This window comes from Lactuca serriola, chromosome 5 (assembly GCF_051521515.1).
Source record: "Lactuca serriola cultivar US96UC23 chromosome 5, Lser_US96UC23_V15, whole genome shotgun sequence".
In the NCBI taxonomy this organism is placed as follows: Eukaryota; Viridiplantae; Streptophyta; class Magnoliopsida; order Asterales; family Asteraceae; genus Lactuca; species Lactuca serriola.
In genome coordinates, this window is record NC_136412.1 from 243,104,661 (window position 1) to 243,120,135 (window position 15,475).

Here is a 15,475-nt window from a genome sequence, read left to right on the forward strand (position 1 = left end):
AATTACAACATTGTTTTTTTAAAAGAAGTACTCTAATATCAAAGTTAGTATAATATCACTGTGGATTGTGAAATACATAATAAGAATTGAGAATTTGTATAATTTTGTAGTATTGTACGTCCATACTTCATAATGCATATCACCATTAATTATTTTTTAGTATAAAAAAAATTATTAGGCTATTAGACAATTATTTTAAACACCTTCTTCAATTTAATTTATTTTGGGTTGTGTGTTTTCATTTAAGATACGTGGAAATTCATTTCTTGTTTAATTTATTGAACTTAAAAAAAATCATTCAAAATGCATTTTTTGTTTATTATTTTATGTTACCCTTCCTATATCTACCATACATATTTAAACCAGTCCAAGTCATGTGATTTGATCATTTTTTAAAGTGACCATGAAAAGAGATCCGTCCTATGAGCCTAATCAAATTGCGTTGATGTTTGAAGTGTCAATTTGATCAGTTTCGACCAAACCAAACAGTGGACATTCAATGCAGCTAGGAAATATACAATATGATATACCAAAATGAAAAGCAATATGTGGATAATTAGCAGATATTGGTTCTTTTACTTGTTTAAACTCACAAATACAATACCAAACAAGTAAATCATACAATTAAATAATAAATTTAGAAACTATCAAATCTCAGTCACACATTGAGCCAACCATATCCCAAACCGGTTCTTGTCGTATTCCGGTTCCTTGACCCTATACCGGTTCCTTGGACAATAAACCTAAACTGGTTCCTTGGCCCACTAAACCCGGACCCGGTCAATTAAACCCGGTTCCGGTTTTTTAAACAAAGTCGGTTCAAAAACTTGGATTAACCGGACCCGTTGGATCCATACCCAAAATACCCGGAACCCGGATAAGAGTAATTTTGAGACCCAATACCTGGACCATTTAAGCATTTTCCGGTTATACCGGTTCCGGTTCCAGTCCGATTCCGGTTCCGGTCCAGTTTTTCGGGTTTATAACTTATCCCTACTAACCATCACATCCTTTAAATAGGGCCCAATTCCTAAGACCTATGGTTTTGAGCCCCATCCGTCACCACATCGTGACAAATACATGATCACACTGTGCGAGTTAGAAAATACACGTTCATTTAATAGAATATGCCACGCCTTGGTGATCCTCCACCACCACGTTGTGACCATCCAAAATCCTCAAAAATTAAGATCTACTCAATTTAACTTTAAAATAAGTAAACCTAAAAAGTGAGTGTTACAATTCCCCCCACCTGAATCATTGTTATCAAAACGGAGTTTTTAAAAACTTGTTTGGATTAGTTTATACGGTGTCAAAATGAAGCAGTTTTTAGTGTTTGGTAAAATGAAAAAAAAAACTTCCAAGAGATGTGGTACATCTAACAGTTATTAGGAGTTTTGATAAGTTAGGGGTTATTAACTTTTCAAAAATGGATTATGTAACACTTTTAGTTCATGTACATCTTTATTTTAAATTCACTTAAGTTTGGGGTTTAGGATTGTGGGTCGTGACACAATTACGGAAGCTAGACTATGGGTCGTCGTGCCTAATGGGCCAAACCATAGAAGTGTCAAGATTTGGGCCTATTTAATGCACACTTACCTAGGGTTTCTTCATTCTTGGTAACCTCCAACCCTGAGAACCTTCTTCCACCTAACCTTAGCCTCCTTTTTGATTATGTATGTTTTCTTGGTGCTCTTTGTGAAGATTCAAGGAAGTAGAGCTTAGAGAAACGTCTAAGAGAATGATTTTAAGGTGATCTAGCAAGAAAATCATCTTCAAAACCTTTTGTAAGTGTCAAATTCTTATCTTTATTCTTTCATGATGCTAGATCTAGGAGATAGATTACCTAATGACCATTATTGTCCCTTATTTCATGTATCCTTGTAGTTTGACTATGTTTGGGAACTTTTGTGTGCATTATATTGTTTCTAGGCCTTGATCTTGGAAGAAATCAGCCTGAACGAGTTCACTCCATGCACTTAGTTTTAGATCTTGAATAGATTTTCGGATTTACAGTTTGAGTTTGTGGTTAATTCAACCATTAAGATCGATAAAGTTGGAAACTTTATTCATTATGATGTTTAGGAGTTTCAAATATGAGATTTGGAAATCCAACATTAAAGTATTAAGTAGTTAATAAGAGTTGTCTATTTTTTCAGAACCACGACACGGTGAAAAGGTAGGTCGTAAAACGGTTCACGAGATCTAGTCGCTTTTGTTTTATTGTCTGGTGACAACGGTGAAACTATTTAGTTGGCCACAACGAGGCGTAATAGTGGTTCACCATTGAATTTGACTGTTGACTTTGATCTTTGGTCAAACAATAGGTTTTGAGTAGTAGACTGGGGTTTGACTTATGTTAGGTTAGAAGATTTGCTTAGTTGCCTTGGTGGGACATTGAGTGTAGATCTTTTAGGTTTGTGTTGAAGGCTAAGATACTTTGATGTACCAACTTAGGGTTGAAGGCCAATAGCAGACCAACTTTATGTTGAAGTCAGTTTAGGCGGACCAACTCTATGTAGAAGGCCAATGTTTTTATTCTTGCATTTATTGTGTTATTTATGGTATTTTAAGGAATTCACTAAGCTTTAGCTTATAGTTGTAGATTAAGTGTTTCAGGTACTTCAAATGATCATGGTATGGAAAATGCGTGAATACACACACTCATCATCAACTTATGTACTTTGTGATTCCACGTTTATATATCATACTCTAATTTTGGGATTTTGTCTTTTGGAACAAATGATTTTAGTGGTTTTGGTTTATGAAAATGGCATTTTATCTTAATTGAAATTTGAAAAAAAAATATTGTGAAAATTTAGGACATTTCATGTTGGTATCAGAGCCCTGGTTTAAGGGATATGGATGAACACTCTTGAGATTCCAAACTCAAACTAATGATCTGAGAATTTTTACAAACCTTTTTTAAAGAATAAATTTAAAAGGAGAAAATAAGATGTGATGTATACAGTAAGTTGGAGCTCAAAGGAAAGTGACATTCCAAAATATCCATACCAATTTTACATGTTTGTTGATATATGAATTGTTAGAAATACATGGTAGTAGGTAGGCTAAGGGTCCTTTTAGAAATTGCATCTAAGAATCGGCTAATTATTTGTGACACCCAATTTTTTTTTGCAATAATTTTAAACTTTTAAAACCCATCTTAAATTAAATTAAAACAACTGAAATAGTCATAACATAATCCATCAACTTAATAATCATATAAAATAAGTGCGGAAGTAATAATAATAATAAGGTCCCAACAAAATAACTAGTAGCGATGTCCCGATGCTCCATGTCAAGCCTTAGCCTCTTTAATCTTAACACCTGAAAAGTTATAAGGGAAAAACGTAAGCACGAAGCTTAGTGAATTCAAACACAAACATTGTACTAACATTCATATTTACTAGCCCTAATCCATTTTCCAATTATAATTATATGATAAAGGCAAAGAACGAATCAATGTCTATATTACAAGAAGGACTTGTAGGTTTGAACCACACCGGGAAGATCCCGTATCATTTGGCCCTAATCACCGCACCTCACGAAGAGTATTACGTTGGTGATCTTACCTACCCACCGCACCGGTAAATCCGTATCCTTTGGTGGTGTCCCCATATCCATAATTAGTTACATACAGTGCACATGTACGAATTAAAACAATACTTATATAGCATGTTTTTATAATAAATTCAAATAATCACACACGAGCTTACTAGCAAACACAATCATCAATACAACGGTGTGAGAGAACTCACCTTGAGTGAGTATTAAGGATGGCTAACAATCAAATAATGCTACCAAGCTTGAGCAAACTTCACAACCTCACCTAAGAAGGACTAAAGGTTAGAAAGGAGAAGTAACGAAGCTATGAGTTGAGAAAAGAGTAATCACAGCAAGGTCTCTAAAACAGACCTGCTGTTCAAAACGGATTTACTCCAAAATCTAAAACAGAAACATAGATGTAACTAAATTTTATAAGAAACTATGATTGCTCTGGATTCCACAACTATAAAGAACTCATTCTAACTCCAAAAGATGAATTAAATATGAATTTTACAAAATGGTGTATCACTTCTGTCTCCAACAATACAGTCAAGTGATGTTGGCCAATTCTACCCAACTTGTGAGTAGAATTAGTACAAAATAAAATTAAGAGAAGTAAAGGAGGACATACAAGTGAAAGTCTCAGAGTTGGAATTGAATGAAAAGCATCTCTCAAACTCCATATATAAAATTCACATTGTGGACAATCACAGCAATAGCAAAAGCTGGTGACTGCCCACTGACCTGGACTGTGGATCCATTATACCCAATTTATAATTGGAAATAACACCCCATATTCTCCAGATCTTAAATTCATAATATAAGGAACATATAGAAACTTGGAATCACTCTGGATCCTTTTCCAAGCCTTAGAAATGATGAAAACAAAATGACATATCAGAACAGACCCGGATCAGACCTAACAGCAAAGATTCCATTCTTTCACATAGATAAAGCCCTTATCAGTGAGGTTGGCCTTCTTAAGAAAGTTAGCCAACTCAATTTGTGAACTTTTGGAACTGGTTTGGGGTCCGTTTGAGTTCTAGAGCTCCAGATATGATTTTTATAAAATGACTACAGATCTGATGGAAAACAGAATCGTAGCCACCCGTGATTCCTTTTTGGCTTATCCATCCTTCTCCTTTTGAAACACATTTTAAGATGTGTTCATCATCCCAATTCAGTCCCCATGATAATGGTGGTACTAAAAAGGGTTAGGGATCATTAGGATTTCATTTAGCCACAAGGATGTAATAATAATCAACATGAAAATAAACATAAGCACATAAAATCATCATTCTCCCTTTTAGGGTTTCCATGATCTTTTGCCACATGTAATCCCCTAGATCCATCATCCACCATATATGGGGTGAAGATAGGATCTTGAGATGATGTATAACATACAATTACAATAAAATAAGAAGGAGAAGAGGTGAAGATGAAATCATAAAACTAGAACAAGGTTATGAATCAAGTCGTAAGAAAGGATAAGGAGGTTCATACCAATACGAATCAAGGCTGGAAATGAACAAGAATTAAGCTCCAAACAGCCCCTTGGCTGCTCTTGATCCCAAAGAGAGAGAGAGGGACGATTTTTGAGAGAGAGGGAGGGTTTAGAGTGTTTTCCTTGTGTGTGTTCCAAATGATTCAATTTACACATTAAGTACTATTAACTAGATGGACTTTGCAAATAGGCCCATAGCCCATGGACTTCAATAAAAGGAGTTTACAAGATGATCAAAAGAGTCCAATAACATAAGAAATCAGACATTGGTTAAATAAATTAACCCAAGGTTACAAGGATAATTAAATTAAAATAACTAAACGTACCGAGAAAACCCGGGGTGTTACATTATTCCGCCTTGTACCGTAGGATATTGCTGTTTTGTGCAACTTGAAGTTTATTTTGATATCGTTAGTTGCTAAGTGTATGATTTATATGTGTACATCATTAGGATTTTATATCCTTAGAAGGTTTTATTTATCCTTTTTCATGTTCCTTGTTTGGTTGTGGGCTTAGGGCAGAATCATTTATTCGACCGTCTATCTGAACTTGTATTGCGTATGATGTGCATACGATGTTAGTAGATACTTATAGCGATGAAGAAGCATGGTAGAAGAAAATAATAGGATAAGGATCTTGGAAGTTTAGTTTGTTGCTCTTCTGAGTGTATAGGTGCATGTTAGTACACCTAGCAGTAGTCGAGTGTAGTGACTTAGAACTTCGGGATGATTCTTGAGATGAATACAATTATTTTTATTAGCACTGTAACCTAATTTTGATCTATTTCCAGTATATTTTTAGTATGGTGATGACTAGAGGTTCATGTGCAGGCACTAGCGACCAAGAGAAGTTAGGATTGAGTGATGTAGAGATTCACGAGTGGATTGCCACCGAGGTAGTATCTTCGACTGTTAGAGGGATGATTTCAAGAGGACTTCAGGTCTATCAAGACCGAACTGATAGCCATGTTTGATAAGTGTTATGTTGTCTTTTCTGTTGCTGCTACAACCACAATCACAATTGCTATTGTTGTTGTTTGATTATTGAGTAGGGGAATGTCCTATCGAGAGTTCAATAACACGAAACCATCAGATTTTTATGGTGTGAATGTCCCGATTGTTGCTATGAGATCGATTTCGGATATGGATGTATGGTTCTATATGTGTTCTTTTCCAGATAACATGAAGGTTAGATTTGCCTTGAATTTTATTCCTTGGGGAGCGAAGGATTGGTGGATTTTGGTGTCCAAGGCACTTTCTCCAACCAAGTTGGCCACATTGACTTTGGAGCAATTCACATATATGTCTAGATCATACTATCATCCACTTATGGAGAGGAGCATGTAGCTTAGAAGTATTTGACACTCAGATAGATGACGAAGTTGGTGATCGAGATCACCAAGATTTTAATTAAGAGGGCCATGTTTTTCCCCGAGTATACAACCTCGGAGAAAGTGCAGATATCTTCTAACTTGAGAAAGCTCAAGATTGAGATTAGGAAGTTCTTGACAAAATCCAAATACTATACCTTATTGGAGCTGTAATCACAGTCCAGGAGGAGAGACATAGAGTTAGAGACTTAGACGAAATAGAAGAGACATACCCCGGTTTAGTCACAACTGACGACTAAGCAATTCAAAATCTCTGATTCAAAATCAGCAGAAAAAAGTGGTCGTACTAGTAGCAAGTGTGCGAAGACTCTTGAGGGTACGTGTCAGGGAAGGGTTTGGTGCAACAAATATGGCAAGGAGGGGCACTACGCTAGCGATTACTTGTAGAGTATGCATGTTTTCTTCAACTGCGACTAGATAGGTTATGTGAAGGCAGATTGTCTACTACATTTAGCCAGACGAGTGCATGCTCCAGCTCCTACAATATTGGGGATTACTGATGGTCACTAAGGAAGTGCTAAGGCCTCAAAGTCCTGGCGTTGGGCCTATTAGCTGACAGTGGAGGAGGCTAAGTAGCACCTGATGTTGTTAATTGTATGTACTTTTTTATCTTAATTTTTGAATATTTATTTGTATTTTTATGTTTATGTATCTGCTTAGTTAGGTTTCTAGTAAACTCATTGATTGCTTTAGTGTTGTTCGACTCGGGGGCGAGTCGATCTTTTGTACCCTCTTCTCTCAGTAAAGGTTTTCATGGTACTCTTGGAGCTAGATTGTTCATTAGAGGTTTCTATAACCGATGATCATACGGTTTTAGCTTCAAATCTTTATCGTGGTTACATGTTATAGATTTTTGGTGTATAGTTTCTTATTGACCTAGTTCCCATTTCAATGGATAATGTTTGTATAATTGTGGTCATGGATTGTTTGAGCCGATTCGGAGATTTGATTGATTGTGAGCAAAAGTTAATTGTGGTTCATACCTTAATTGGGTGAGAAATGACGATCTATGTTGAGGGAACCGATCTTGGTTCAGCTTGCTGCTCCGCCACATCAACTAAGAGGTATCTACATCATGGTTATTTTGGATATCATGCTTATATGGTTGACATTCATGAAGAACGGAAGATATCGGTTTCCAATGTGCCACAGTTTGAGAGTTTCCATATTTATTGTCCAGAGGACTTTCCTGGAGTGCCTCTAGAGAGGCATTAGGAGTTTCGGATTGATCTGATCCCTTGTGCAACCATGATTACCAAGACATCATATCACCTTGCACTGCCTGAGATGAAGAAGTTTTCATCATAGCTTCAGGAATTATAGAGAGTTGAAAAACCTAATGTTAAAGAACCTTTATCTACTTCCGAGGATTGATAACCTATTTGATCAAATTCCGGGTGCATCTTGGTTTTCCAAGATCGATTTGAGGCTAGGATATTATCTTGTGAGGGTTAGAGAAGAGGATGTGTAGTAGAGGACCTTTCAAACTTGTTATGGTCATTATGTGTAACGTCCCAAAAACACTGAGTAAAAATTCCATTTTTAAATAAGTCAAACCCTTCATTCACTATTCCAAAATACGATAAGAGTCAAAGTATTCTCAAAACATCATAGTAAAATTATAAATATATACTGCAAAATAAATCTCCAGGGGATGTAGTGCGAAAAAGTTGGGCCCTTCCATTTGAATCCAGAAGTACCTGAAAACATTTTAAACATAAGCCGTAAGCACAAAGCTTAACGATTTAACCAAAAATACCACATAAAACATATATATAACAACATGTAGTGTTGTCGGGTCCGTAACAACCCCTAGGTCCGTATAAACCCTAAGTCCATAATGACTACATATTACAACATATAGCTGTGCTAGGACCGTAACAACCATCATGTTTGTATCAACCACGAGTCCATAATGACTTCATATAACAACATGTAGTTGTGTTGGGTATGTAGAAACCCCCAGGACTATACCAACCCCAAGTCCATAATGACTCTATATAATAACATGTAGCTGTGTTGGGTCTATAACAACCCACGAGTCTATTTCACCCACATTCATAAGCATACACGCATATTAGCATGAGTCACAGATACAACAAGCACATACAAACATATTAGCAAGTGTCACAAATACAACTATGATCCTACAAACATAATCCAGTGGAACAACGTTGGTGCCTTCGAATCACGAGTACCGTGAAGAGACGCACTTGAACTATTCAACAAAAGTCTAACAACTACCTCAACAACAGAACAGCCAACCCATGCTTGCTAAAGCCAAACAGAAACCAATCCTTAGTTATATGCTCAATTCTACCAAATTTTGACCAAAAGTCAATCTGGTAAAGAAGTCAACGGTCAAAGCTAAGGTCAAAATTTCCAACTATAGCCCTCCACTCCATGGCCTTCCTTGCCCATGTTGTGGGCACAAAACGACAAAACAGTCACTAATTCTCTAGTTGCCATATAGAGGCAGCCTAAGGCCACACTGTGGGGACTGTTCTAAACAACTCAAACGAGCTTAATCCATTTATTTCTGATTTCAAGAGCTCTAAAGCTCATATATGATCCAACCCAAAGGTCTTAATAGATAAAGATTCTAACTTTATCCATTAGGAAGCTCCAAACCACCACGATCTAGACTTTATGTATCAAAGGGACTCAAAAAAGCATCTTTCTTAACTTAAGCTGTTAAGTCCAAGTCTCTAACTTTCATATCTAAATCAACAAGATGCCTAGATGGATAAAGTTTCCAACTTTATCCATTAAAATGCAACAATCTTTAAAGATCTAACCTTTAATACATCAAAATAGCCTAAAGGGAAGATAAAAGATCATAACTTTCCTAGTCCATGAGGTCCATGAAGCATCCTAAACTGATCAAAAGATGTTGGAGTCCACTCAAATCCAAGATCACTCATAAAATGGACCAAAAGTGACAAAACCCCAAAATGAAAATACCTAAAGAACTAGATAGCAAGATTGGAACTTTATACTTACAATAGTCTAGAAATGTAGTGTCTTTGATGGATCTAAAGTTGAAGTATCATTCCTTGCAACCAAAGTGCCTTATAGATCTTTGACTTCATCAAAATATCATAAAAAGCACCTAAAAGAGGAGAAAGGATAACCTCAAACCTAGAAGGTGGAGGCTAGGGTTTCTCCCAAGGGGTCCTAGAGGTGGCAGAGGCTGTTAAAATGCCCAAAATGGAGAACTTTATGCTTAAATACAATGAAAACCATCAAATTATGGGCTTGGGCCAGACAGATTGCCATGTCGTGGGCTCTAATCGCCACATTGTCGCAACTGCCATGCCATACGCTTTGATCCCTACTCTAGAGCGATGGTTTTCACCCAATCCACCTCAACTTCAAATAGCCATAACTTCTTCATTTCAACTCCGTTTTCGGCGATCTTTATATAGAAAGGTATTTACGAGCCCCAAACTTTATATAGTTAATTTTAGCTTAACACATATCGAACTAAAAATCATAATCCATGAAGGAAGTCTGAAACAACACTTTTCGCATTTACCCTTTAACTCCAAAAAACAAACCAAGGGCTTATATCACATAACCAATATAATATTTGATAGGGTCTAAACCCTATTCCCTTGGTCTTGATCCATTTATTTTCTATAATCCCGAAATAAGAAACTTCTCGAAACAAGATGTTACAACTTTCCCCTACTTAAACTCGATTTTGTATTTGAAATCTATCTTGGTTAGGATCTCTAAAAATAATGGCAATATATTCCATAAGCTCTCTCTAACCACTTTGAAATCAATACATCTATACATAAAAGTCGAGAAATCAATTGGAAACCCACAACTGTCAGCAAAAACCCAATAACTTGAAAATACTCAACCGCAACCACTATCCTCCTATCCCTAACTATATGTCCCAACTTCCAGAGAGATCCATACAAACCAGAAACTCTCAAAACTACAACCACAAGCCAAATCCGCCAATATACTTCTCGGAACCGGGAACACATCAGTCTAAACTTTAGAACCCATACCCTAAGTCTGTTCATCATACATTCCTCATACCTTCCCCTAGTTCCCTCACCAGGAATACCACCAAACCACGTAGAAATAATACTCAAGACATCCTGATCATGAATTTCACCCAACTCTAAATCCATATATTGTGACCGAAACCTTAAATACATACATGACTTCCTGAATAGTCATCCCCAACCTGCTGTTCCCACGAGCATAATGATGGTCGAACCAAGAATATCATGTTGCATCCAAATCCATCATCAGCTCAGGTGTACATTCACCTGAAAAATCACTTAATACATTTACAATGAACCTCATGACTCGTGACATTAGAACCAATACCCAGCACTAGTAATTAACTCCTAATCAACAACCCGCAAGCAAACAGGGTTCATAATGCAAACATTTAGCAAGAGACTCTGATGCACAATTAATACTCCTAACAACCTCTTACTGGCCACATGATCCAAATCAGTTGGTCACTGAGTCTCCTGACTCATAACAATACATTAACACTTGAACATGCCAATAACACTAACGATCCGAGACCTAAGAGTCTCAATCAAATGACCACTGGTTACCACTCACACGAATCATGAAATCATTGGTTCATAATATATTGTGACACCCTCTAGTTACTAGAAAGATAAACTTTATAATATCACAACAATCTTGTCGTCATTCCAACACTGTCCTGAGAACTTATGACTAGTACCACAGGGGCCTATAGGTGCGTAACTATCGACCCACCGACTTGATGGGTTTTGAGCACAACAATATTCCTATGTGTTCATGCAACCCTAATTGCTTTGGATCTAAGTTTTTCTATATTTATACATGCAAATACAAGTTCCAAAGCAATAACCCTAATACTAGCATACAATTTTCAAAATCAATATGAAAACTAAGGTTTGAACGTTAACTTGCTTGCTATCTCATAATAATAAGTATCCACGAATGATCTTGACTGCTGAAAGCTTTAGTGCCTCACCTATTGCACCTCTAATGGAATCACAAACACCAAAAGAAAAGGATGAGTGAGAGAGAGGCAAAAAATATGCTAGGGTTTCTCTTTGGGAAGCACTGGCCGATTTTAGGAGGTCTAGGGGCCTTTATATAGCTATAGCTGCTAGGGTTTCCCGGTGAAACCTTAATTCCTTGCTTAGGCTCTAAGCAGCCCATGGACATCCCTTATGGAAGGACTTATACGATTTCTATAGGGCCTTCTTATAGAAATTTGTCCACCCCATTCCAAGGGAGTCCAACAGCTCAGTTTGCAGCTATCAATGATTTGCAAAACCAGTCCCCTTACTTTTAATCAGTTCCTTTAATCCCAAAATTAATATCAAATTAATTTTTTGGTTAAATAATAATTAAATAATATTATTTCTAATTAATATACTATTCTTATAATATATTAATAAATCATTAAATAATCTCTCTCTCCAAAAGTCATCCTGTCAAGTTGCTATGGTGAAGGCAAGCCAAAGGACCATGCTACTATCAAATCAAGTACATACCAATTATTGTTATAGGCTTAGACACTTAATCCAACAGTCTCCCACTTGGATACGTCTAATAACTATAATTAGAAGTATCAGTTCAAAATCTGATTAGCAATTGTAGCTTTCAAAAGTCGTTGTCGAACTCTGACCTAGTCAATGACGAGTCCTTTAGATAAGGGATCATATAATCCTCCGTTCTGCAAGATATCATGTGGACAAAGACATGGAACAAGATCATTCTCAATGTCCAACAATTTGTTTCCCGATTTCTGATTTGTCTGACAACAAACTTAATTGAACACATCAATTTAGTCCTGACCGGGCCCGACACATAAGTCAACACAAAATCATCGAGGGGCCCAAGATATCGCTTTTCCCGTTAGGGAAAAAGGAACAGATAAACTTTGACTTATATGCTTGTACTATTTACTCATAAAATCATACACAGCATTACGTTTTGTAACATCAAGTTACTGATGCGTTTACACATTATCAATGCACAACCAACTCGTAAACAACAACTCATATATCTCAGTTTAAAGATTATATGATATTATCATCTCACAATTACTCATGATAAATTCCATGAAGTAATTCAGATGAGCGTTGGTCTAATCCAATACTCAAGTCCTATTTCAGGAGTACTCGTGAATGTTGCAATAAACCTTTGCTATGTTTAACTACTTAGATAATCTACAAGACAATTCATAGCAGTCTTAACTCATTATTTACTTCCAAAGTATGATCGATTGTGGATAATTTGAATATTCATATCATCCAGGAAGTAAAACATGCAAAAATGAAATAATAGTAAACAATTGACACAAGATACTAAAGTTTACTCATAAATAAATTTTCATTACTTAATCATCAATTGTCAATTACATTTATCTATTACAAGTTTCTAGAATATCTATCTAATCAGTAAAACTAATATCATCCTTCAGACCAATGCTCCTCGTATGCTGAATGCGCTTGATCCTACTTAGACCCTTTGTGAGGGGATCCGTAGGATTCTCTTTTGACGATACCCTCTAGACCACGAGGAGTCCTTCTTCTACATGATGTCTAATGAAGTGATATTTTATGTCAATATGTATGGATCTGCCATGATCCCTTGGTTCCTTTGTTAAGGCAACCACTCCTTAATTATTGCAGAAAATTTCCATAGGCTCCTATATTGCTGGCACAACTCCAAAGTCTCCAATAAAGTTCTTCAACTATATAGCCTCCTTTTACGCTTTGCTTGAAACTATGTACTCTAATTCACAAGTTGAATCAACTATGGTCTCCTGCTTGCCCCTACTTTTTGGGTAAACACCCAGCCCGACTGAGAGAGGAAGTTATCTCTGTCGGTCTGTAAGATGGCGTCACTATACCCTATCACTCTCGAATCATCACTTCCACTAAGTATAAGGACCCAGTCCTTATTCCATCGCAGATACTTAAGAATTTTCTTAACTTTTGACCAGTGAGCTTTACCTGGGTTCCCTTAATATCGGCTTACCATGCTCACCGCAAAAGCCACATCAGGGCGAGTACATGTCAGATCGTACATTATCGAGCCAACGGTGGAAGCATATGGTACTTAACTCATTTTCGCTATCTCTTCATCGGTACTCGGACTCTGAGTCTTACTCAACTTGGTATTTGTACCAACCCGAAATTTCATATCACTTTTTTGTAACTCAATTTGTAATCCAATTTGATCAACCAAACGTCGTTTCCAAATTCGTTTCCGATTTCGCCATTTTATTATGTCATTAGCTTATATCAACCTAAAATGACTTAATGGGTGTCTTAATACATTTAGAAATCATTTTAACACCCCACTTTAGTGATCAGAATATTCCTAGAATTTACCGTATCGGGTCACGACAATTTGGTCGGGTACGACCAAAAGCCTCGCCTAACGTCGGTATTGGGTAAAATTCCATCGTGTCCAAAACTTAAACACTATATAAAGTGTTTTAAGACTTCATTTGAAGCCTTTGGCCAATTTTTCATAAAACTCTCCCAACCTCTCTCCTCATCCATAATCAAAGGTCCAAAACAAAGATTTAGGGCTTCAAATCAAAGAGGTATCATCTCTAACATGTTATTCAACATCTTTAGCCTTCAATTTGATGATTTAATTAAGTTTTGGGACCAAGAACATGAGTTTACGGCCAAGGAGCAAGCTTGAGCCGTAAACTCCATTAAATGGGGTTTTTAAGCCAAATTTACCCTTCCAAATCATAGTTGGGACTTAGATATGACCTTAAGGCTTGCAAATCTAGGCTTGGAACACATTAAACATGAATTATAAGGGACAAAAGAGAGTTTATGGCCAAGGTTTGTTCTTGGGCCGTAAACTCCTCTAAAATGGGGATTTAGTGCCTTTAAACATGTCCAAATGCCTTGAAACTCAACCAATGGCCTTGTGGTAAATCCTAGATTCATCTAAAAATGGTTTGGAGACCTTAAACACACCAAATGCCCTACATAAGTGAGTTTACGGCCAAAGAACACCTCCTGGGCCGTAAACTCCTATAAGTGTGTCAAATGATGTCTTAAACCACCCTTAAGGCTTGGAAAAATTCCTAGAATTACATATGAGTGTTTTAAACATCAAAATCTTATTTTTCTCAACCATACTAGAGTTTATGGCCAGAGAGTATGTGTCTGGGCCGTAAACTCATACAAAGATGTTATTTGAAGCCAAAAATTGATTCCAAGCCTAGTTAGAATCACATGTGATTGTCCTTTGTAGCTCAAATTAATCATTCTTGGCCATGGGTGAGTTTACGGCTGTAAACACCAAGAGTGTGGCCGTAAACTCCCTTTTAAATGATATAATTACATTTAATCCATTCCAAGGCATTTTAGAAATCCATTTTAGCAATCCCCATGTCCATTCAAGCCATTAAACCCTCAAAATCACACCAACATGAGTTTACGGCCGTAAACTCAGGTGTCAGTGTGTTTTGTGGTTGTAAACTCATTTAAATGTTTACTTTTGGAGAGTGAACTCAAGTCCCAAGTCCCTAGTGCCATATTACGTCCGAATATGTCACCCGGGTCACTCCAAACGCTCGTTTTAAGGTGTTTAACCTCGTTGGAGTGTAATGTCCCAAATAATTAGTGATTGTAAATCTAATTAGTATTATATGGACATTATTACGTTTTACATAGGGACATCGCGAGTAAAGAATCCCCGAACCAACGTCTAGTATCCAAAACCGACACATTTCCGAGTCCGGTGAGTTGATACCCGTACCCTTTTCACTGTTTTTCACTGTTTTTAGGGGGGAACACAAGCAAAGTACAAGGGTTCTTGTACTTAAAACTTATTTTCGTGTGTGTGTGTGTTTCGTAATTCATATGCTTTTAATACTGATATACACAACTGATAACCAGTAGAACATACAGATCATTTAAACATTTATTTGTGAAATGGGTTTTATAAACTGTTATGTTTTATATATTTCACAAATGTTTTCCACACTATATCAGTTAAAAGCATGACATTAT